Source organism: Triturus cristatus, chromosome 6 (genome assembly GCF_964204655.1).
Source record: "Triturus cristatus chromosome 6, aTriCri1.1, whole genome shotgun sequence".
NCBI classification, from domain to species: domain Eukaryota; kingdom Metazoa; phylum Chordata; class Amphibia; order Caudata; family Salamandridae; genus Triturus; species Triturus cristatus.
This window is the reverse complement of record NC_140589.1, coordinates 1828055888-1828079454: the sequence shown is the minus strand read 5'-3', so window position 1 is coordinate 1828079454 and position 23567 is coordinate 1828055888. Positions and strand designations below refer to the sequence as shown.

General features: G+C 50.1%; 1 protein-coding gene and 1 pseudogene across 9 annotated transcripts in view; one reads left to right on the top strand and one right to left on the bottom strand.

The window, feature by feature from the left end:
* Positions 1-20189, top strand: part of LOC146822117 (uncharacterized) — a 52080-nt pseudogene extending 31891 nt beyond the window's left edge.
* DNMT3A (DNA methyltransferase 3 alpha) overlaps positions 1-23567 on the bottom strand; it is a 1939932-nt gene that overhangs the window by 1545896 nt on the left and 370469 nt on the right. The gene's annotated exons all lie outside the window — the stretch shown is intronic.

The window sequence follows — 23567 nt, the reverse complement described above, 5'->3', positions numbered from 1 at the left end:
ACTCAGGTTTTGCTAGGGGCTCCCGGGGGGGTGGCTATCCTGATCAGACGGTCCTTTCCCTTTGTACTGGCCCAGGTGCATTTAGACTCCCAGGGAATGGCCGTTGCAGTTTGTGGCACTCTCGAGGGGCGACCACTCTCCTTGCTTTCCCTCTATGCGGCGCCGTCCCTGTTGCAGACTGCCCTTTCCTACACCGCGGATCTACTTCCAGCACTTCCAGGGGGCTCGCTCGTTCTAGGGGGGGGGGCTTTAACGCTGTTTACATGCCCCGTCTGGACTCGACAGGCTCGATCTCTCCCACCAGAGCCGCTCGCGCGAAGCAGCTGTCGAGCTGGGCCGAAGCCCAGGGCCTGTGCGACGTCTGGAGGGTTTGGCACCCACATGCTCGCCAGTATACCCACACCTCGGCGGCACACCATTCACACGCCCGGATTGACCTAATTTTCGTCCAGTCCACCGAGTGCACAGGTGTTCAAGACGCCCGCATTCTTCAGAGAGGCCTTTCGGACCACTCGCCAGTGCTCCTCGCTCTTGGCCCGCCTCCCTTCTCAGCCCGCCCGATGTGGCGTCTGAACGCTTGGTTCCTTCAAGACAAGGACTTTCGGAAAAAGGTGGGAGAGGAGATTACTAATTATTACCTTCATAATGTAGGTTCTGTCTCTTCCTCGGCCACCCTTTGTGAGGCCGGCAAGGTGACTATTAGGGGGGCTGCAAAGGGACACATGCAACAGCAGCGCCAAAGACTAATCCAACAGCTCACGGCTTGCGAAGCACAGGCCTTGGAACTTGAGCGGGACCAGGAGGCGTTGAAGGACGTCACGCGGGCGCGGCGGCTGGCCTTTCTGCGGGACGAGATACGCATGCACTCTATGGAGGCGGCGAAGACTCTTTGGCGCTCCTCAGTGGCCCGGGTTTACGGGTGGGGGGACATGAACGGTACGCTCCTCTATCGGCTGGCCACCTACCCCCGGGCAAGCCGGATTATTCCTGCCATTGTGGACTCCACAGGCGAGACCCACACAGTCTCCGTAGCAGTGGCACAGACCTTTGCGGAGTACTACTCCCAACTATACCGGGCTCGGGCGCCGGGGATCTCCCTTGCGGAGATGATGGGGGCGACCACGGCGGACCTTGGGCGACTGGGACGGGAGGCTTGTGAGACCCTTGACTCGCCCATTACGCTGCAAGAAATTGCGTCCGGGAAGACCCCGGGACCAGACTGCTTCCCACAGGAATATTATGCCCACTACCGTGAGGCCCTTGCCCCGAGGCTTCTGGATCTCTATGCTGAGGTGGTGGAGAAGGGCTCGTTCCCGCCAGAAACGGATACGGCCACAATAGTCGTCCTTCCCAAAACGCAACCCCCATCACAGTCCTGCTCGGATTATCGGCCGATATCTCTCATCAATACCGAGCTTAATATATACGCTACCATCCTTGCGCAACGGCTGCGCCCGCATCTTGTCTCACTGGTCCACCTGGATCAATGTGGATTTATACCGGACCGAGGGACCAGACACTGCTTGCGGCGCCTGCATCTCGCCCTGGCCCACCGGGAGCGCCTTTCTCCTTATCTGGCCCTTCTGCTGGTCGATTTTGAAAAGGCCTTTGATTCGGTGGGGTGGGACTATCTCGGAGAGATCTTGGAGCGAATGGGTTTTGGCCCTCAGTTTCGCGCCATGGTCCGTGTCCTGTATGCGGATCCACGAGCCCGAGTGTTGGTGAATGGGGCTCTATCCCGCCCGTTTTCCATAGAGCGGGGGGCGCGGCAGGGCTGCCCGCTCTCGCCCCTCCTCTTCGCCCTGGCAATGGAGCCCCTGGCGGTGCTGATCCGTTCGGACCCTACTCTCCGTGGGTGGGATTGGCCGGGTATGGTCCCTGATAAGATTGCTCTGTACGCGGACGATGTCCTTCTCTATCTCTCGGATCCGGCTGTTTCGGGTCCTCATGTTCGCCAAATTCTTCGCCGGTTCGGTCAGGCATCTGGTCTCCACCTAAACCCCAGGAAATCTGTCCTGGTCCCGTTGCACCCGTCTAGGGAGTGTTTCGACTGGCAGTCTGATATTCCCCTCCAGAGACTCTCCTTTAAGTATTTAGGGATCTGGATCACCCTTCTTGCGGAGCTCTGCTGGGCTCTCAATGTGGCCCCCGTGGTCAATAAGACCAGATCAGACATGGTAAAGTGGCAGTCGCTCCCACTGAATCCATTGGGGAGGATTGCACTTTATAAAATGATGATCCTCCCCAAGTTCCTATACATGCTACAGAACACGCCCTGCTCCTTCTCCCGCTCTTGGTTCCGGGACTTGGACAAAATTGCGACTAAATTTCTTTGGGGTGGCGGTAGGCCCCGTCTAGCCCTGGACCGATGCCGGATTTCTTCATATGATGGAGGCCTGAGCATGACTAATCTTTATTATCTTGCAACTCGGCTTCTGGTGGTTCAGTATTGGTTCTCAGGCGGGTGGGACGATCCGGCCTATAGGCTAGAGGTGCAGCTCACTGGGTTCTCTTCTATTCATAACATGCTCTACGGGGCGGCGATCCCCCTGTCGCTCCCGGATGTTAAGCGGACCCTCTTTTTGGCATGGCGCGCCGCCTTACGGCACACCCGCTGGTCGAGGACGCTGACCCTAGTTACACCACTTTGGCATGGTACATGGCTGCGGGAGGTAACGGGGCTTGCAGGTTTTCGAGCATGGGATCTTCTGGGCATCTCTCGCTTGGGTGACGTGTGGCGGGGGAGCCACATGTGTTCCTTCCAGGAGCTCCAGAAACAGTTCTCTTTACACCCTTCGCAATTCTATAAATATCTTCAACTGCGCCATGCGGTCCAATCTCACGTCCCTCTAGACTCACGGATTCCCGACCATAGCCCGCCTGAGGCTCAGGTGATGCTGGGGTGTCTTGGGAGGAGAGGAATCCACCGCATTTATCGGTCCCTGGTCAATAACACCCCGGTGGATTGGGACGGACTGAGGCAGCGGTGGGAGACCTGGGTGGGACCACTGGACGAAGCTGATTGGAGGGACGCCCTTATGGCACCCAGGACGATTACCACTTCGGCTAGACTGCGGCTCATCCAGCTTTAGTACCTCCATGTCGCCTATCTGACCCCGGAACGCCTATATCGCGCGGGCCTTTCTCCGGACGCGTCATGCGCCCGCGGTGGGGTAGATCCGGCGGACTTCTTCCATATGGTCTGGACTTGCCCGCGCCTGGGGAACTATTGGGCCGAGATTGAACTTGAATTAACTGAGGTCCTGGGATGGGAGCTTCCCCATGACCCTAAGTTGGCTTTACTGGGAAAAACGGATGGGTTGGATGGATCCCGCAATGAAAAATATTTCCTAACTACTGCTCTGGTGGTGGCTAAAAGAGATATCGCAGCCGCCTGGAAGCAGACGGACCCACCCAAAGGTGCTAAATGGAGAAGAGGTGTGGACTGGTTCGCCGCACAGGAACGGACGTTGTATACTGCTTGGGGTTGCCCCAAAAAGTTTCGCAGAGTGTGGGGGAAATGGCTAGGAGGCCTGTTCTAGGGGGGGGGGGGGGGGGGGGGGGGGTAGTGCGGGTGACGGGGGCGGGAGGTTGGGGGAGAGGGGTCTTGCTACTGATTGTTACTGATTCCGTGATATGTCATTTTGATGCCAATTCAATCGGTTTGTTGTATATGCTTTCTGATTCTTGTTCTTTTCAAGAAAATAAAAACTTGCTTATCAAAAAAAAAAAGTCTAACCACTGGTAATCGCTCGGGTAGCATTCCATCCCATCGTTCTTTAGCGACCAAGATACACCTGACTGATGAGCATCAATCACGGCGAAACCAGTCATGGGTTGCTTCTGTTCAGGTAGGACCTGGCTGTTAGAAAAACCCCACTCCCACACCGGAAGGGTGGTGGTAATGGGGTCTTCCCAGACATACACTGTGGTAGCTTGGCTCGAGTGGTCAGGGATCAGGCACCGTGCTAAGCATACGTCATACCCACACAATAACCATGCGTGCATCCGTTCCAAAAACGACACTACACCTTAAAAATTATACTGAAAATATATCTCTTTATCTTCTTTTCTCTTAGTTGCTGATTAAATAAATAATAATACAATCACAGTACACAAGGCTTTTTCTTAAAAAGTGCAGGTCAAATAAATAGTAACACTTTACAGGTGCGACAAATAGGTTCAGGTCAAATAAATACTGTGAGGCAATAAATACTGTGCAGGAATAAGTTAGCTCAGGACAATAAATACATCACAGGAATAACTTAGATAAATACAATAAATACAGTACCCTCAATAAATAATATCAGCCAACAATGACATTTGTAAAATCAGATCACATTTAAATTACTATGGGCTGATTTGGCCCAGTCACAGACTGTGGTTAGATGGATGGCCTGAGGGGTATACTCCCTGGCTTGGACAAGGCTGAGGCCTAAACTGAGGTAGATCAAGGGGGAATCTAGAGATCTGGCTCTCCCACACTACACAACCCCTCTGTATTAGTCTCAGCTCACCCCTGGCACAATCAAGCTGGTTCCAGCACCTCTCTAACCTCTAGGATAGTCTCTCAGGGCTCCACAGGGCCTTAGGCGCCCTCTACTCCACTTACTGCCCTTTTTATGAAGCTCCGACGCTGCTGGAGTCGTGTCGACGCCGTGAGGCGGTTCCGGTTCGATGTCGGCGGCCTCGGCGCAATGTCAGTTCTTGACGACGCCGGTATGCGGTTCCGGTTCGATGTCGGCGGCCTCGGGTCGGTGTCGGCTCCGGTTCAATGACGTCGGGCAGTCTTGGCTCGATGTCGACTTCGGGCGGCTCCGGTTCGATGACGTCGGGCGGCCTTGGCTCGATGTCGACTTCCGGCGGCTCCGGAGTGCGATCTCCACTCCCGACCTCCGGTGCTCCTTCCTTCAGGTTCCGGCGACTCCGGAGTGCGACCTCCACTCCCGACCTCCGGCACGATTCTCTTCAGGTTCCGGCGACTCCGGAGGGCGATCTCCACTCCCGACCTCCGGCATGCTTCACCTCGGTCTCCGGCGACTCCGGAGGGCGGACTTCACTCCCCCGTCGACGCCGCACACTCGAGCTCGGGTGACTTCCTCCTCGACCTCTGGTACTCCCCACGACCTCCGTCGGCGCCCTCTCTCGACCTCTGGCGGCTCCGGGTACGACGTCTGCTTTCCAGTCAGCGCCGCTTCTCCACCTCGGGCTCCAGGTCTCTAGGCTTCTCGACGTCGGACTTCAGGTAGTTACCAGTAACCAGGTCAGGTACTTGCTGTTCTTTACTTTTAAGGCCTGTTCCTGCTGTCCAGGTCCTTAAGATGGTTTTTCTTGCTTTCTCCCACACAGGGCTCCAGGCTGGGCTCAGTCAGTAGGGACTAGTATCAAGGGTGGGTTTATGGACCCCACTCCAGGCACAAGTTTCCACCCCTGCTGCCTCACTCCTTCCTCCTTCAGGTTTCTGCTGCTCTCTCATCACCAGTCAGGTGCCAACTGCCAGCTCCAACTGTCAACTCTGGCTTAGCTTCCCAACATTCCAAACCGCCTCCAACGGTCACAGGGTTCCAGAATGTTGCAGAAGGTTCTAGTAGGTTCCAGTGGGTTCTGATGATGTCACCGGTGGCCACCATTTTGTGCTCCAGGCCCTCAGACAGAAGTTCCAGGGGTAGATAAAATGGCTCCCTGAATCTGCATCAATACTAAAAAGTCTGGTGGTTCCCAAAAAGGAAAAAATACTAACAGGGTTTGAGGCAAAAGTGGGACAAAATAAATAATGATGAGGAGGGACCACCCAAAGGGCTGACAGGTCTAACACGCGTCCCCCCCAGCTGAAAGTGGGGAGAGCTACCCAACCCCTTGGGAGTTCTCATCACTAAGGCGGAAATACCTTGAGAGACCGTCTGCATTGGCGTGGTCCACTCCAGGCCGATGTTCCACCTGAAAGTCCATTCCCTGTAGGGAGATAGACCACCTCAACAACTTGGGATTCTCCCCCTTCATCTGCATCAGCCAACGAAGGGGTCTGTGGTCGGTCTGAACTAGGAAGTGCGAGCCAAACGGGTATGGCCGCAACTTCTTCAGAGCCCATACCACTGCAAAGGCTTCACACTCTATTGCACTCCACTTCTGTTCCCTGGGAAGTAGTCTCCGGGATAGGAAGACCACGGGTTGATCCAGACCCTCTTCATTGAGTTGCGATAATACTGCCCCAATGCCATGTTCTGATGCATCTGTCTGGACAATGAACTTCTTGGAAAAGTCTGGGGCCCTTAAGACCGGGGCCTCGCACATGGCTTGCTTCAGCTTCACAAAGGCCTGCTGACAAGCCTCCGTCCAGACTACCCGTCGAGGTTGTTTCTTGGACGTGAGCTCCGTGAGGGGGGCTACGATGGTACCGTACCCCTTCACGAAGCGGCGGTAGTATCCCGTCAGGCCCAGAAAAGCTCGGACCTCAGTCTGTGTCTTGGGGGGTTCCCAGGCCATGATGGCCTCGATCTTCGCCTGGAGGGGTTGCACCGCTCCCCTACCCACCAAGTGTCCAAGGTACACTACCGACCCCGGCCCGATCTGGCACTTGCTGGCCTTGATCGTCAATGCAGCTTGTCTCAGGGCCTGGAGAACAGCTTGCAGGTGATGCAAGTGATCCTCCCAGCTGTTACTGAAGACGGCTATGTCATCCAGATAAGCAGCAGAGAAACTCTCCATTCCGGTGAGGATCTGGTTTACCAGACGCTGAAACGTGGCAGGTGCGTTCTTGAGCCCAAAGGGCATCACACAGAACTGGTAGTGGCCATTGGGCGTGGAGAAGGCTGACCTTTCCCTTGCTCCATCAGTCAAAGAGATCTGCCAGTACCCAGAAGTAAGGTCAAAGGTACTCAGATATTGGGCAGCTCCCAGCCGGTCAATCAATTCATCCGCCCTAGGGATCGGATGAGCATCAGTTTTGGTTACTGAATTCAGTCCCCGGTAGTCCACACAGAACCTCAGTTCCGGTTGGGCACCCGGTGGTGCAGCTTTTGGTACTAACACCACCGGACTGGACCAGGGGCTGCTGGAAGGTTCGATCACTCCTAGCTCCAGCATCTTAGTGACTTCACTGTGAATGCTGGCCTTCACCTTGTCTGACATCCGGTAGATCTTGGACTTCACAGGTGGGCTGTCTCCTGTGTCCACATCATGGACGCACAGGCGAGTCCTACCCGGAACAAGGGAGAACAACGAAGAGTACTGCCCCAGGACCTGGCGGCAGTCCTCCTGCTGTTCAGGAGTTAGAGATGGGGAGAGAATCACTCCCTCCACCGAACCATCCTTCTCTTGAGACGCAAACAAATCGGGGAGAGGCTCGCTTTCCGCGTCCTCCGCTCCGTCAGTCACCATCATCAAGATGACTTCGGGCCTCTCGTGGTGGGGTTTGAGGCGGTTGGCATGCAGCACCCGTAGGGGCTGACGAGGGGTTTTAAGATCCACCAAGTAGGTAGCCTTACCCTTCTTCTCCAACACCTCAAAGGGTCCTGACCAGCGATCCTGGAGGGCGCTAAGCTCTCCCGGTTCGATCACCCACACCTTCTGGCCAGGCTCCAACTCCACCGGGTGAGCGTTGTGGTCATACCACGCCTTCATTACTGCTTGGCTGGCTTCCAAGTTGTCAGAAGCTTGCTTCCACAACTTAGCCATTTGGCTCCGGAAGGCCAGCATGTAGCTCACCATGCCCTGGGGAAGCTTCCTGGGAGTTCTCTCCCATCCGTCTCTCACCAGGTTGAGAGGTCCACGTACAGGGTGCCCGTACAAAAGCTCGAAGGGGCTGAAGCCCACTCCCTTCTGTGGCACTTCCCTGTAAGAAAACAGTAGACCGGGTAGGAGGACGTCCCATTTCCTCCGCAGGCTTTCAGGCAGACTTCTGATCATGCCTTTCAAGGTTTTGTTAAACCTCTCCACCAGACCATTGGTCTGGGGGTGGTAAGGAGTTGTGAACCGGTAGGTCACTCCACACTCCTTCCACATGGCCCGCATGTACGCTGACATGAAGTTGGTCCCCCTGTCGGACACAACTTCCTTGGGAAAACCCACTCGGGTAAAGATTCCCATCAGGGCCCTAGCCACAACAGGTGCTGTTATGGTCCTCAGAGGTATTGCCTCTGGGTACCGTGTGGCATGATCCACCAGAACCAGGATAAACCTGTGACCAGCTGTAGTAGGCGGATCTAATGGACCCACAATGTTGATGCCCACCCTTTCAAAGGGGGTGCTAACGACAGGAAGTGGTTCCAGGGGAGCTTTCAGCTTCACCCCTGTTTTCCCACTGGCTTGGCAAGACACACATGTCCGGCAGTAGGTGTCGGACGACACTTTCATTTGAGGCCAATAAAAGTGTGGGACAAGACGGGCGAAGGTCTTGTCTTGCCCCAGGTGTCCTGCCAAGGGGATCTCGTGAGCCAACTCCAGAAGGAAGGCTCGATAACGTTGAGGGACTACCAAGGCTCGTGACGATCCATGTAGGGGTGCCTTGGGTTCACTGTAGAGGAGGCCATCCTCCCAGTAAACACTGTAGTTCCCTTCAACGTTCCCTGCTGCCTGGGCTTTGGCCTGACGCCTCAGCCCCTCAAGGGTAGGGCACTCCCTCTGGCCCTGGCAGAATTCCTCCCTGGTCGGGCCTCCCTCCACGTGCCACTCGGCCGGGATGGGTAGGTCCTCCAGTTTGGTGACATCCCCCACCGCAGACTCCTGGTCCACCACCTCCGGTGGCCTATCCGTCCTACGGGGGGCGGACGCCGAGGCAGGCTCCTCCTGTCCTCGGTTCTTCCCTTGACTGGCAGCTGGCTGGGCCTTTGTTCCAGGCTCCAGCCGAAACGAACTCCCTCTCCGGGTAGTCGCGGACCTTGTGCTCACACAGGCCCAGTCAGGTGTACCCAGCATCTCAGTACGAGTACGGTATTCCACCTCCTTCCAAGCATTGTGCTCCATGTCATTCCCCAGCAGACAATCAACCGGCACGGCAGGGCTTACGGCAACTCGAAGTGAACCTGCAACCCCCTCCCATTCAAAGGGAACCTCGGCCACTGGATAGTGGCCTGTTCTGCCGTCAGCCATCGCGGCTGGGTGGAGTACATCGGGAATTACCTGCTCTGGAGACACCAGTTGGCTACGCACCATAGTCATACTGGCTCCTGTGTCTCTCAGAGCCTCCCCTCTTTGGCCGTTGATGGTGACCCACTGCCCATACTTTACGGTATTTGCGGGCACCTGGATCTTAGGAACCATCTCCCGTTCTCCCAGGGACACTAAAGTGACACCCGCCCACTCCCTTCCCTTAATTAAGGGCATCTCCTCCCCGAGCACTACACTAGCTACTCCGGGGGTCTTTCCTCCAATGGGAGGGGGTGGTCGTTTTGGGCACTTCGCATCTCCCTTATAGTGTCCAACGCCACCGCACTCGAAGCAATGGACAACCCTTGGCTGCTGACTCTGGCCAGGATTAGGGTTTCTGGGTGGGTTAGCCCTAGGGGTGAATCCTGTTCCCTTACCTTGGAAATTATTTTGGGGGCCTTTGGAGAACTCCTTTTTCTTTTCCCCTCCCTCTTTCTTCTGGGGGGCGCCCTGTCCGGCCTTTTTAGTATCCCCTCGAGTCCCCCTTGTGGACACCCGGGTACTAGCCCAAATGTCCGCCTCCTCAGCAAGCTTCCGGGGATTGGTCAGCTTGCTATCCACCAGGTGTTGACGCAGTTCAGGGAAACATTTTTCGAGCAGGTGTTCCTTCAGTACTAAATCAAACAACCCCTCGTAGTTCCTCACTTCACTGCCCTGAATCCAACCTTCTAGTGCCTTCTTTGCATAGTCCAGGAACTCCACCCAATTCTGTGTGCCCAGTTTGTGACTACCCCGGAACTTCTGTCTGTACTTTTCGGGTGTTAGTCCAAACTTTCTTATGAGCGCCACCTTCATGGTGGGGTAGTGGGTCTGCTCATCCTCCTCTAGGGCCAATAATGCATCCCTACCAGCTGGAGGCATGTACTTGTACAATCTCCCTCCCCAGTACTTCTCTGGAACCCCATGGGCCCTTAACGAGACCTCATAGGCCGCTAGCCACTTGGCGATATCGTCACCCACACCATAGCTAGCCACTATGTCTTTCGGCAAATAGGGTTTGGGTTCCCTGGTGAACTCTCTTTCTTCGCTGCCACCATTAGGAGTAGGGTGTGCCCCGGCTCGTAGGATCTGGAGATCTATCTCCCTTAACCTCAGCTCATGAGCCATCCTCTGTTCCTCCTTCTCTTTCTCCAGCCTTGCTAAGTCCCATGTGAGCTGTCTTTTCTCCCTCCGGTCAGTTAACTCTACTTCAGATAAGCCACCGCTAGAGACAGTGCTGCCCTTCCTGGAAATGGTTCTGGGCCCCGCTACTAGGTTCCCCACCTCAGGTTGGTACAAAGCAGCTCCCTCACTGTCGGGCTCTCTATCCCTGTCCTCCTCCTCAGCCTTGCTTTCTCGTCGTGCCTCCCCCCAAGCCCTTAAGCTGGTTTGGAGTGCACCCTTCTTTGCTCCTGGGGGACAATACACCCCCTCCCGCTGACAAAACTCCCTGAGTTGGGCCACAGTGTACGTTTCTAAATTCTCCAGTACAAACTCCATCTTGCCCACTCAGGTCAGAGGACAGTTATTTGCAGAAGCTATGCAGGGGGGTACCTTATATAATACCTCCTCCCACCACCAGAGTAAATTTGGAAAAACAAAAACTCACAATTAGGAAGGCCGCTTTGAGAAAACTCCAGGTGTAGGCCTATGGACTACCCACGGTTATTGTCGAGTATACGTAGGCACAGCTCAATCCCGCCGCTGAACACCAATTATGTTAGAAAAACCCCACTCCCACACCGGAAGGGTGGTGGTAATGGGGTCTTCCCAGACATACACTGTGGTAGCTTGGCTCGAGTGGTCAGGGATCAGGCACCGTGCTAAGCATACGTCATACCCACACAATAACCATGCGTGCATCCGTTCCAAAAACGACACTACACCTTAAAAATTATACTGAAAATATATCTCTTTATCTTCTTTTCTCTTAGTTGCTGATTAAATAAATAATAATACAATCACAGTACACAAGGCTTTTTCTTAAAAAGTGCAGGTCAAATAAATAGTAACACTTTACAGGTGCGATAAATAGGTTCAGGTCAAATAAATACTGCGAGGCAATAAATACTGTGCAGGAATAAGTTAGCTCAGGACAATAAATACATCACAGGAATAACTTAGATAAATACAATAAATACAGTACCCTCAATAAATAATATCAGCCAACAATGACATTTGTAAAATCAGATCACATTTAAATTACTATGGGCTGAATTGGCCCAGTCACAGCTTGTGGTTAGATGGATGGCCTGAGGGGTATACTCCCTGGCTTGGACAAGGCTGAGGCCTAAACTGAGGTAGATCAAGGGGGAATCTAGAGATCTGGCTCTCCCACACTACACAACCCCTCTGTATTAGTCTCAGCTCACCCCTGGCACAATCAAGCTGGTTCCAGCACCTCTCTAACCTCTAGGATAGTCTCTCAGGGCTCCACAGGGCCTTAGGCGCCCTCTACTCCACTTACTGCCCTTTTTATGAAGCTCCGACGCCGCTGGAGTCGTGTCGACGCCGTGAGGCGGTTCCAGTTCGATGTCGGCGGCCTCGGCGCAATGTCAGTTCTTGACGACGCCGGTATGCGGTTCCGGTTCGATGTCGGCGGCCTCGGGTCGGTGTCGGCTCCGGTTCAATGACGTCGGGCAGTCTTGGCTCGATGTCGACTTCCGGCGGCTCCGGAGTGCGATCTCCACTCCCGACCTCCGGTGCTCCTTCCTTCAGGTTCCGGCGACTCCGGAGTGCGACCTCCACTCCCGACCTCCGGCACGATTCTCTTCAGGTTCCGGCGACTCCGGAGTGCGATCTCCACTCCCGACCTCCGGCACGCTTCACCTCGGTCTCCGGCGACTCCGGAGGGCGGACTTCACTCCCCCGTCGACGCCGCACACTCGACCTCGGGTGACTTCCTCCTCGACCTCTGGTACTCTCCACGACCTCCGTCGGCGCCCTCTCTCGACCTATGGCGGCTCCGGGTACGACGTCTGCTTTCCAGTCAGCGCCGCTTCTCCACCTCGGGCTCCAGGTCTCTAGGCTTCTCGACGTCGGACTTCAGGTAGTTACCAGTAACCAGGTCAGGTACTTGCTGTTCTTTACTTTTAAGGCCTGTTCCTGCTGTCCAGGTCCTTAAGATGGTTTTTCTTGCTTTCTCCCACACAGGGCTCCAGGCTGGGCTCAGTCAGTAGGGACTAGTATCAAGGGTGGGTTTATGGACCCCACTCCAGGCACAAGTTTCCACCCCTGCTGCCTCACTCCTTCCTCCTTCAGGTTTCTGCTGCTCTCTCTTCACCAGTCAGGTGCCAACTGCCAGCTCCAACTGTCAACTCTGGCTTAGCTTCCCAACATTCCAAACCGCCTCCAACGGTCACAGGGTTCCAGAATGTTGCAGAAGGTTCTAGTAGGTTCCAGTGGGTTCTGATGATGTCACCGGTGGCCACCATTTTGTGCTCCAGGCCCTCAGACAGAAGTTCCAGGGGTAGATAAAATGGCTCCCTGAATCTGCATCAATACTAAAAAGTCTGGTGGTTCCCAAAAAGGAAAAAATACTAACAGGGTTTGAGGCAAAAGTGGGACAAAATAAATAATGATGAGGAGGGACCACCCAAAGGGCTGACAGGTCTAACACTGGCCTAGTAGTTCTAAACAGGCTGTTCCTACTGGTGCAGGGTCGAGACTAATTTACATATGGCTGGGTCCAAACTGAGAAGGCATGGTGTGAAAAAGAACAATGGAATGGAATGCTACCTCGTGTGTTTGTCAGTGGTTAGGCTTATTGCAAGTATTCCTCCCATCGCCTTCTGTGTGTTTGATGCAACACCCTAAGTGGCAACGGTATGCCCAGATGGGTGTACCGTGCTCACTGCACCACTGGAACCAAGCTATACCCAACTGACAAGCCCTAATCAGGGTGAAACAGGCCTTGGGTGTTGTGTGTTCTAGTTCAGGGATGATCTGGCCTGACAGTCGGGCTAATACTATTCCTACTGGACCAGGTTTAAGACTGATTTGCATATGGCTGGGTCCAAACTAGGGTGTGGGGAAAAAGCACACTAGTTTATAACCCTACCCGAGCGATTGCCAGTGGGTTAGACTTATTGCAAGCATACCTTCCATCACCTTTTGTGTGTTAGATTCTAACATGACCATTTTCCCTGTTGAGGTTAGGACCATTTTCCCTGTTCAGGTTAGATTGAGAAGTCACACAGTGATGAAAATAAGGTACTTACCTTTAAACTGTGGTTCTCCTGTAATGATATCTTTAATAGATTCACATGCATGAATCATTCCCTGTCGTCGAAGTGGGAGTACCACTATACATAAAAAGCAGTAAGTAATGCCTTTAACATTAAAGTTAATAGAGAAAAAACATTCACTTTAATATCTCGTTCTCGTCATTAAGAATGGTCCAAACTCCAGCCAATCAGGCGACAGCACCCTCTAGAACCCTCTCCACAGAGGCTCCAGGCTCTCAGATTTTCGAGCACAAGTGCAATATAAATATATAAAAATAAATCCAGGGGTCTCTATGGGGAGGAGGGTGGGTCGCATGTGAATCTATGAAAGATACCACTACTGGAGAACCACAGTTTATAGGTAACTTATTTTCTTCCCCAGTATTGGGGTATGTTTCATAGATTCACAAGCTTGAAACGGAATAGGTAGCAGTAGTATTATAGGAATGTATGCTGATATAAGGCATGCTGTAAGAAAACGTATGTAAACGTGTACATGGAAAGAAGTTGAATCCCAACTAATATATATATATATATATATATATATATATATATATATATATATATATATATATATATATACACATACATGTAGAACGAAAGGTTGCCCTCTGAGGAAAGGCACACACCCGGGAAGTAAAGTCCTCCTTCCTGAGGACAGCAGCTAAGCCAGCCTCCACCTCCAACCAAGCGCCAAACATGTTTCGGACATAAGTCCTTGATCACTGGCAATAGAGGACAGACAACAGCAAGTAGTGGAAAGTGCCTCTTTATTTGATAAAGTCCCGCCCCAGTGGGCGTTGAGGTCTCGCTTGTAGGCGTGTGCAGTGTTGCACCCTGGTTATCGTAGTCCCACTGTAAATTTATCCATGTTGGTGCTCCTGGACGCCCTCCATTAAAACAATATTCACCCCAGTGGGTTTGGTAAAAGAAAAAGGCTGCCTCCTCTGCCTTTAGCAAAAGTCACTCACATTTGGGTACAACCCGTTCCAGTCAGGTCTCTGAATCAGCAACCCTGGATCCGCTGTATTTGCGGCGGGGCCCTTCCGCGACCGAGCAGGCCGCTTAAACATGTAGAACGAAAGGTTGCCCTCTGAGGAAAGGCACACACCCGGGAAGTAAAGTCCTCCTTCGTGAGGACAGCAGCTAAGCCAGCCTCCACCTCCAACCAAGCGCCAAACATGTTTCGGACGTAAGTCCTTGATCACTGGCAATAGAGGACAGACAACAGCTGGCTTAGCTGCTGTCCTCACGAAGGAGGACTTTACTTCCCGGGTGTGTGCCTTTCCTCAGAGGGCAACCTTTCGTTCTACATGTTTAAGCGGCCTGCTCGGTCGCGGAAGGGCCCCGCCGCCGCAAATACAGCGGATCCAGGGTTGCTGATTCAGAGACCTGACTGGAACGGGTTGTACCCAAATGTGAGTGACTTTTGCTAAAGGCAGAGGAGGCAGCCTTTTTCTTTTACCAAACCCACTGGGGTGAATATTGTTTTAATGGAGGGCGTCCAGGAGCACCAACATGGATACATTTACAGTGGGACTACGATAACCAGGGTGCAACACTGCACACGCCTACAAGCGAGACCTCAACGCCCACTGGGGCGGGACTTTATCAAATAAAGAGGCACTTTCCACTACTTGCTGTTGTCTGTCCTCTATTGCCAGTGATCAAGGACTTGCGTCCGAAACATGTTTGGCGCTTGGTTGGAGGTGGAGGCTGGCTTAGCTGCTGTCCTCACGAAGGAGGACTTTACTTCCCGGGTGTGTGCCTTTCCTCAAAGGGCAATCTTTCGTTCTACATGTTTAAGCGGCCTGCTCGGTCGTGGAAGGGCCCCGCCGCAAATACAGCGGATCCAGGGTTGCTGATTCAGAGACCTGACTGGAACGGGTTGTACCCAAATGTGAGTGACTTTTGCTAAAGGCAGAGGAGGCAGCCTTTTTCTTTTACCAAACCCACTGGGGTGAATATTGTTTTAATGGAGGGCGTCCAGGAGCACCAACATGGATACATTTACAGTGGGACTACGATAACCAGGGTGCAACACTGCACACGCCTACAAGCGAGACCTCAACGCCCACTGGGGCGGGACTTTATCAAATAAAGAGGCACTTTCCACTACTTGCTGTTGTCTGTCCTCTATTGCCAGTGATCAAGGACTTATGTCCGAAACATGTTTGGCGCTTGGTTGGAGGTGGAGGCTGGCTTAGCTGCTGTCCTCACGAAGGAGGACTTTACTTCCCGGGTGTGTGCCTTTCCTCAGAGGGCAACCTTTCGTTCTACATATATACATACATATATACACATACACACACACACAGACATACATAGACGTTCGCCTGCATAACGTATTTAAATATACAAATGTACATAACCATGTATACATGATACAATAAACAATTCAAATTTCAATGAAAATAAAAGCAATAGTTAGTACATATAGGAAGGTGGGAAGGAGAGAGGCTCACCTGATTGAAAAAGATTACGGAGAACCGTCTGCCCCACGGCTGTGTCCGCATTGCTAGTAGCTTCCAGACAGCAATGCCTAGTAAAAGTGTGCCTGCTGGACCAGGTTGCTGCTCTGCAGATCTGCTGTATAGGCACACCGGCAAAGAGAGCCGTCGAAGAGGAGACAGCTCTCGTAGAGTGAGCTTTCACTGTCGAAGATAAAGGTTTGCCTGCTTGCTGATGGCAAAACTGTATAGCTGATGATATCCAACGCACTATTGTTTGGTTAGTAACTGGATATTCCTTTCTCATTTCACCGTAAGCCAGAAAAAGCGGATCAGTCTTGCGGATGCTGGTTGTCTTTTGTAAGTAGAATTGTATGCACCTCTTTAAATCAAAGTAATGTAAAGATATTTCCGCTGGTGTTTGCGGATTTGGGAAGAAAGTTTTCAATATGACTGGTTAATTTAAATGAAAATCCGATGGGACCTTAGGGATGAAGGTAGGATTGGTACGAAGAATAACGGAGACCCTCGTGAATTGAAGAAAAGGATGACGAAAAGTGAAAGCATGTATGTCGCTTACTCGTCTGGCTGACATCAGAGCCAGTAGAAGAGACGTTTTCCCTGTAATGTATTTGAGGTCTGCTCTATGAATGGGCTCAAATGGACTCTTCATAAGTTGTGCCAATACAATGTTGAGATGCCAAGGCGGAGGTTGACGCCTAATTGGAGTGAACATTCGAAACAATCCTTTAGGAATATGTTTTTATAATTCTTGAAGAACAAAGCGACTGTGACCCATTACACCGCTGAAATCAGGAGATTGCGGCAAAGAAAACCTTAATGGACGAAAGAGAGAGACCAGATTTAGCTAGCTGCAGGAAGAAAGGCAGTAATTGTCCTGGCAGAGATTGAATAGGATGTACTTCAGAACTTGCACACCAATGGCAGAATCTCTTCCATTTAAGCCTGTAAGTTTTTATAGTGGATGGCGCTATAGCATTTGCAAATACTTCCCGACAATCGGCAGCGATGATTAGGTAGGCGAACTCATAGTGCTCAGGAGCCAAGCCGACAATCGTAGCGATGTTGGGTCCAGATGACAGACTTGGCAGTGATTCGTAGTTAGCAAGTTCTGTATAAGACGAAACAACCTGGGTTTGCACTCCTATAAAAGGAGAAGCTCTGTGAACCAGAACTGGCGAGGCCACCTGGGTGGGTGCTATGAGTAGTATTCGGCAAGGTTTCTTCCTCATCTTCCGTAGCACTCTTGGGATTAAAGGAATCGGAGGAAAAGCGTAAGCATAAATCTTTGACCAATTTATCAAAAACGAATTCCAACACGATCCCTGTTGGGGTAGCCAGCTGGCAAAGAATCGCCATTTGCAGTTCAGACTGGTCACAAATAGGTCTACCCTTGGTTTGCCCCACAACAGAAAGATGCGATCCAGCGTTGGTTGGTGGAGTTCCCATTCGTGGTTGGCTGTAATTGACCTGCTCAAGGAATCTGCCAGGATATTGGCCACTCCTGGAACATGTTCAGCTGTTAACGTTATCTGGTACTGAATTGCCCAATACCAAATTTACTGGTCCGATAGCGTAGCTGATCTTGTTCCTCCTTGTTTGTTTAGATAATGCATACTTGTATTGTCTGTCCAAATTAATACATGCTCCGGACATTTTTGAGAGAAAAAATTTCAGGGCCAGGAGTATTGCTTTCAACTCCAACAGATTGATGTGCAAGGACCGTTGCTAGCAGTCCCATTTACCCTTGACTCTCAGCCCTTCCAGATGTGCTCCCCACCCCTCGAGGGATGCATCGGCTGTAATTATGTAATTCAGGGGATCTACCAGGAACGACTGGCCAGCGGCTACGTTCGAGATGTGGGTCCACCACTGAAGCACCTCCATTTGAGCTGTTATTTTTATAATATCCTCGAAGGTCCCTGAGATTTGTAGCCACAAATTGTCTAGCTCCTCTTGCAAAGGACTCATCCACAAGCGGCAGTTGGGAATGAGGGGAATGCAGGACGACAACATCCCCAGAAGAGATTTGTGCTTTCGAACTGAAGTGTACTTTTTTTTACAAGGAGTAGAGCAGCCAGTTTGTGAATCTTCTCTTGCCTTTCCTGCGAGGCGAAGGCCTAGGCCTGGTGAGTGTCTAAGGTTGCTCCTAAAAAAAGTCCTTACTCCTAAGATAATTAGCTGAGACTTTGGAAGGTTGATGGAGAGACCCAAGGACTGGAAGAGAAAGAGACATCTCTAAATATGATTGTTTGCCACTGGCAAGGATTTTGCTTTTATGAGACAATCAGCCAGATAAGGGAAGATATGAATTCCTGCCTGCCGTAGGTGTGCTGCCTATCCTGTTCCTCGCTGTATACTGGTACCACTTCGATGGCTCCTTTGACCAACATTATCTTTATCTGAGATAACAGTTCTTTTAGATGAGAGGGAGTTGGACCTCGGGGTGGGTAGTTTGAAATTCGAAAGTGTGACCGTTTGAAACAATATCTAAAACCCATCTGTCTGTTGTTATTGCAGACCATTCGGGGAGAAAACAGGAAATTCTTCCACCAATTTTGGTAGGGTTGCTGGGAACCGTGGCCGGAACTGGGCATTCTGTCACTGTTTTTTAGTGTTCTTCAGTCTTGCCTATATAGTGCTTTTTAGGAAGCGGCAGGAGGTTGTTTGTATGACTCCTGATATTGCGATGATGAATATCGAGATTGACCTTGATACAGATGGTACTGCTTGTATTGACTATGACCTCCCCGAATGGAAGATGAGCCACGACCTTTGGCTCCATGAAAGGGATGCTTCTTGAATTGCAGTGTGCCTGGAGCCTTTGCAGTGTCTGTATCCTTTTTAATAGTTTGAAGGGCTTCGTCAATGTGGTGACCAAAGAGGGATTCACCATCGTAAGGCATATCAATGAATTAGGACTGAACTTCTTGCCTTAAAGAAGTAGCTCTTAACCAGCCCTGACGTCTCAGGACTGCCGCCCCTGCCAAATGACAGAAACCTGTTGATGAAACATCCACAGCGCAGTCAATCTCAGCAGAGATTCTTTTTCCATCCTGAAGAATTCTCCTCGCCTCAGCTTTCGAATCCTCAGGCAACATTTCAATAAAAGGAGAAATGTCTGACCATATTTGGCAGTCATACCTGCCCAAAATGGCAAGAGAGTTGCCTGCTCTAACAGTGGTTGCTGCCATGGTGGAGAACTTTTTACCAATAGAGTCAAGTCGCCTTCCATCCCTAACAGGAGGGGCAGAAAGAGGAGAAGCAGGATTTCTGGCACGACGTTGAGCATCTTGTGAAATTACCGAATCCGGCTTAGGTTGTCCTATAAGGAAAGCAGGCACATTTTCTGGAACCTTATACTTTTTCTCCAATTTAGGTAAGACTACTGGAATTGAGGCTGGTGTTCTCTTTACTTTTAAGCCTTCCTGCCATATAAAATCCACTATGAGGATTGAGCGTATTATATTTTTGGACTGTTCCTTGAATTCGTAAAGAAAACAATCAGCTTGTTTAGTCACCAAGGGAAGCTGAAACCTCTTTGCCGCGCTCTCCATAAGGGTATGCAAACCTCCTATATCTTCGGGTAGCAAATCTATCGGAGGCAGAGTGGAGGGAGATGATGTTTGAATTTGTTAGTCGTTTGGTAGTGATACCTCGTCTAGTTCACCCTCCTCTCTCTCATCATCAGTGGTATGATTCTCCTGATCCTGTGGTTGTGTTGCAACAGGTGGTGGAGAAATAGGAGGAGATCTAATTACCAAGGAAGGCTGTGTGATAGGAGTTTGAGGAACTGAAGACGCCGGTCCTGAAGGAGGGACTCTGCGGTAGTAATCTTCCACCATATGTTGCAGATTTGATACTAGGGAAACAGGCATTTGAATGATTTGTTCTATTTGTCGATCTTGGTTGGATAGTAAACATACTCCTCATCCTCATCGTCCTGGCACTTTATACGAAGGTCTGAAGGACTGCGAGCCACACCAAACATACCATCATCCTCTGAATCATCCTCCTCATCTTCATAATCAAAATGTTCTTCAGGGGGAAGGGCGATACCTTACTTGAAGTGTGGATAGGTAAAGCTCTTCTCCTAGAGTGAGGAACTATAGCTGACAAAATAGTGTCATAGGCAGTTTTCGTCATCATTGATGCAGAATCAGAAGTATATTTTTGAGATGCGGGCAAAATAGTCGACGGGACCAACGACGACGTCAAACCAACCATCGATGACTCATTTTTCATCGACAGTCTTGACGTCAACGAAGATCGCCGACGGAGGTCGGTGTCCGTAGTCTTCGGCTGTGTCGACGAGGCTGCCGTCGACAAGATTTTTGTTCTTCAAGGCCGCCGACAGCCGCAGCGGTGATGAAAGATGCGTTGTAAATTCCTTTAACAGAAGACCTTTTTTCTTCGTCGACGTTGAAGACGATGCTGCTGTCAACGTAGATGGTCTCACACTTACAGAGACTATAGTCGACAGAGAAGAGGATGATGACATGATGAGCTTGGACTGAGGTGAAGAAAAAGTCGACGTAGTTATGGAGACGGAAGCTTACGTCGACGAGGGAGTCGTCGATGGATTTTGAGGTGACAGAACCGTCTCCAGTAGAGACCTGGACGTTGGCTTCAATTTTGAAGAGGCTTTAGAAGGAGCAGAGGGCATAAATTGACCCTTATGAGAAGCTGGCACCATTTTAGAAGAGGAAGACGGGTTATCAGATTTTAAGGTGTGGTGTGGTGATGTTTCTTTAGCACCTTAACAGCCTTAAGAGACATCAGATCCGCATCACTTGCCATCTTTTTTGAAGCAGTAGTTTTGAAGGAGGAATCACTTTTCTCACCAGACAGAGGATTATCCTTAGTTCTCAACTTCTGTAGCCACAAAAGAAGACGTCCTTCTCTATCTCGCAAAGTCTTTTGAGAAAATGTTATGCAAATGTTACCGTCTGTCACCTGATGATCAGGATGAAGGCAGTAGATACACTTCTTGTGGGCGTCATCTGAATGAAGTCTGAGTTTCTGACAAGAGTCACAATGCCTGAAGTGAGATCTTTTTACAGAAAACATGCTGATGAGAAAATATTCAGTAGGCCAAAGAGAAAGTACTGAGCAGAGCTCAGGGAGACTCCCTTCACACGAAGTGCGGTAGAAAATCTGAGAGCCTGGAGCTTCTGTGGAGAGGGTTCGAGAGGGTGCTGTTGCCTGATTGGCAGGAGTTTGGACCATTTCTAATGACTAGGATGAGATATTAAAGTGAATGTTTTTTCTCTATTAACTTTAATGTTAAAGTCATTACTTACTGTTTTTTATGTACTGTGGGACTCCCACTTCGACGACGGGGAATGATTCAATCATGTGAATCTATGAAAGATACCCCAATACTGGAGAATACATGCCTACTTGTAAGTAATGAAGTATATCCTTAGGAAAGACTTGGCCCTTTTTCAATATCAACTCAGCATTCAATTCAATTGACTTGCCATTCTGTGAGGAACACTGTGCAGCAGTGAGAGGTGTTGGGGTAGCCAAGCTCTTTCAAAGTTTACATCATGACAACTCTGCAAAAATAGGTCATGGTCACGGAGGATTGCAGATCTACAGCCAACCTATTCTTAGCAGACAACACAAACATAAAAGATACTTAAGTGGACTGCCTACGGGCTCGGCACTGAGCCCCATGCTATTTAATATCCACATGACGCCACTGGCATACGGTATCCAGGTGGTGGCATGTGCAGTTGACGCCCAGCTACTGCTAACCTATGACAATAACAGACAGAATCTAGGTCAAAATTTGCAGCCTGCATAGTAGCAGGAATGGAGTGGTTAAAGTCCAACATGCTCCAATGTAACCCGGAGAAAACAGAGGTCATGGTGTTTGGTGCCAATCCCCGGCCTGGCTGGTTAGGAGCTTGGCCAGCGAGTTCCACCTCGCCAATCCCACCCACGGAGGTAGTTAAGGATCATGGGGTGCTCACTGACACAAACTTATCCTTCAGATCCCAGATCTCATCAGTGCTTAAAATCTCCTGTTGGATATTGAGAATGTTAAGAACATTTTTAAACATCCTACAATGGGAAATCCAGAAAACTGTAGTCCAGGCATTAATCCTTGCTAGACTGGACTATGTGAAAATTCTATACCTCAAGCCCCAGACGTTCTAATCCATCGACTGCAGATGGTGCAGAAAATGGCAATTCGTCTTTTGTTTAAACTTCACAAGCATGCCTCCATCTCCCACTACCATAACCAACTACTCCACTGCTTACCAGTTAAAAAGAGGATCTGGTTCAAAGCACTGACGGTGGCACATGCCGCCTTTTATTGGACAGGACCCAAATACCTGTCTAATAAGATGGTTTAATACTGTCCAAAAAGAGATCTACGTTTACAGTCCGCATGGTTGTAACTATCCCCTTCACCAAACAGAAGAAATGTGGCAGATTTCCCTGCTCAATTCTTGCAGCCAAGTAGTGGAACAAGCTCCCTCTTCATCTCAGATGCATCCCTGAGAAGAAATAATTCCGCAGGCATCTGAAAACTCATCTGTTTAAGCTGTAGAGCGTGGGATACCTTGTATTGGCCGTATGTCATAGCACTTGGGCACTCTCCCTGTAACTGTTGCGCTTTAGAATTCTCCTCATTCATTCATTATTCTATTCACAAACATGGACAGTGCACATCATTCTCCCTCACAGGCCTTTTCTGACTCTTTTGCCAGAAGCAAAAACTTAAGATCAACTGCACTAACCACAATGTATGCCAGTGTATCAAAAATATAAAAGTATATAATATTCATAACTAACCACAGCCATAAAAAAAATTTGATACAGTTTGAATATCTGGCGATTAAGTTTTCTATGAATGCCCCAAGTGCTGAGGTAAACAGTAGCAGAAAGACTATGACCAGTCCTCAAAATCAATTACTGGCTTATCAAGAAAGCCTCTAACTTTTAAGGTGCCACCATTTATTTTGTTCACTTTCTAAGTAGTTGTACCACTATTCAAGCAATAGCCTCCCACGGTTAATCTATGTTGAGGCTCACTCTGTGGTATAAAATTTGAGTTTGGTAACTTACTCTCCAGCAACATGAACCTTACAATAGGCCAATAGAAGTGTAAGCTATGTAAATGAGACAGACAAAAGTGAATTCTTTTGCTGTCCTGCAATGTTCATAAAACTTAATGAAGAAAGTAAAAAATCTACCTCTTCAAGAGAAAAGGGACCAGATCAGTGAAGTGCGTGTGTTTAGAGAAGTGAAGCCTGTGGGCCTGATTACGAGTTTGGCGGTCCTCCACCGTCTGCTGTAGGACCGCCAAACCCATGATATGACTGCCCGCCAGATCAGGAGTTAAAACAGAGCACAAAATTCATAGCCTGCAAGACATTACTTAGGTTTGTATTCCAGGTGGTCTATCCCTCAATTGTAATAAACACTTGAGTGAAAACCTAAATCTACCCTTAGATGCTGACAATTATTTTACTCCATAGTTTAAAATTCTCAACCAATATCTTTGTTTAATATTCATAAGGCCCAAATCCTGTCTAAGTGCACTACTAATTGAGCATTTTGGAAGATGCAGCCAGTTTTTCCAAATAATAATACACCCAGATATTTATATTAATTTACCACCTGTAATTTCTTAGATCTAATCCACAATTTTAGCTGGTTTCTCTTTTTTCTTACTTTCGAGAATATCATTACTGTAGTTTTTGAAATATTAATTTTCAAGTCATTAGTT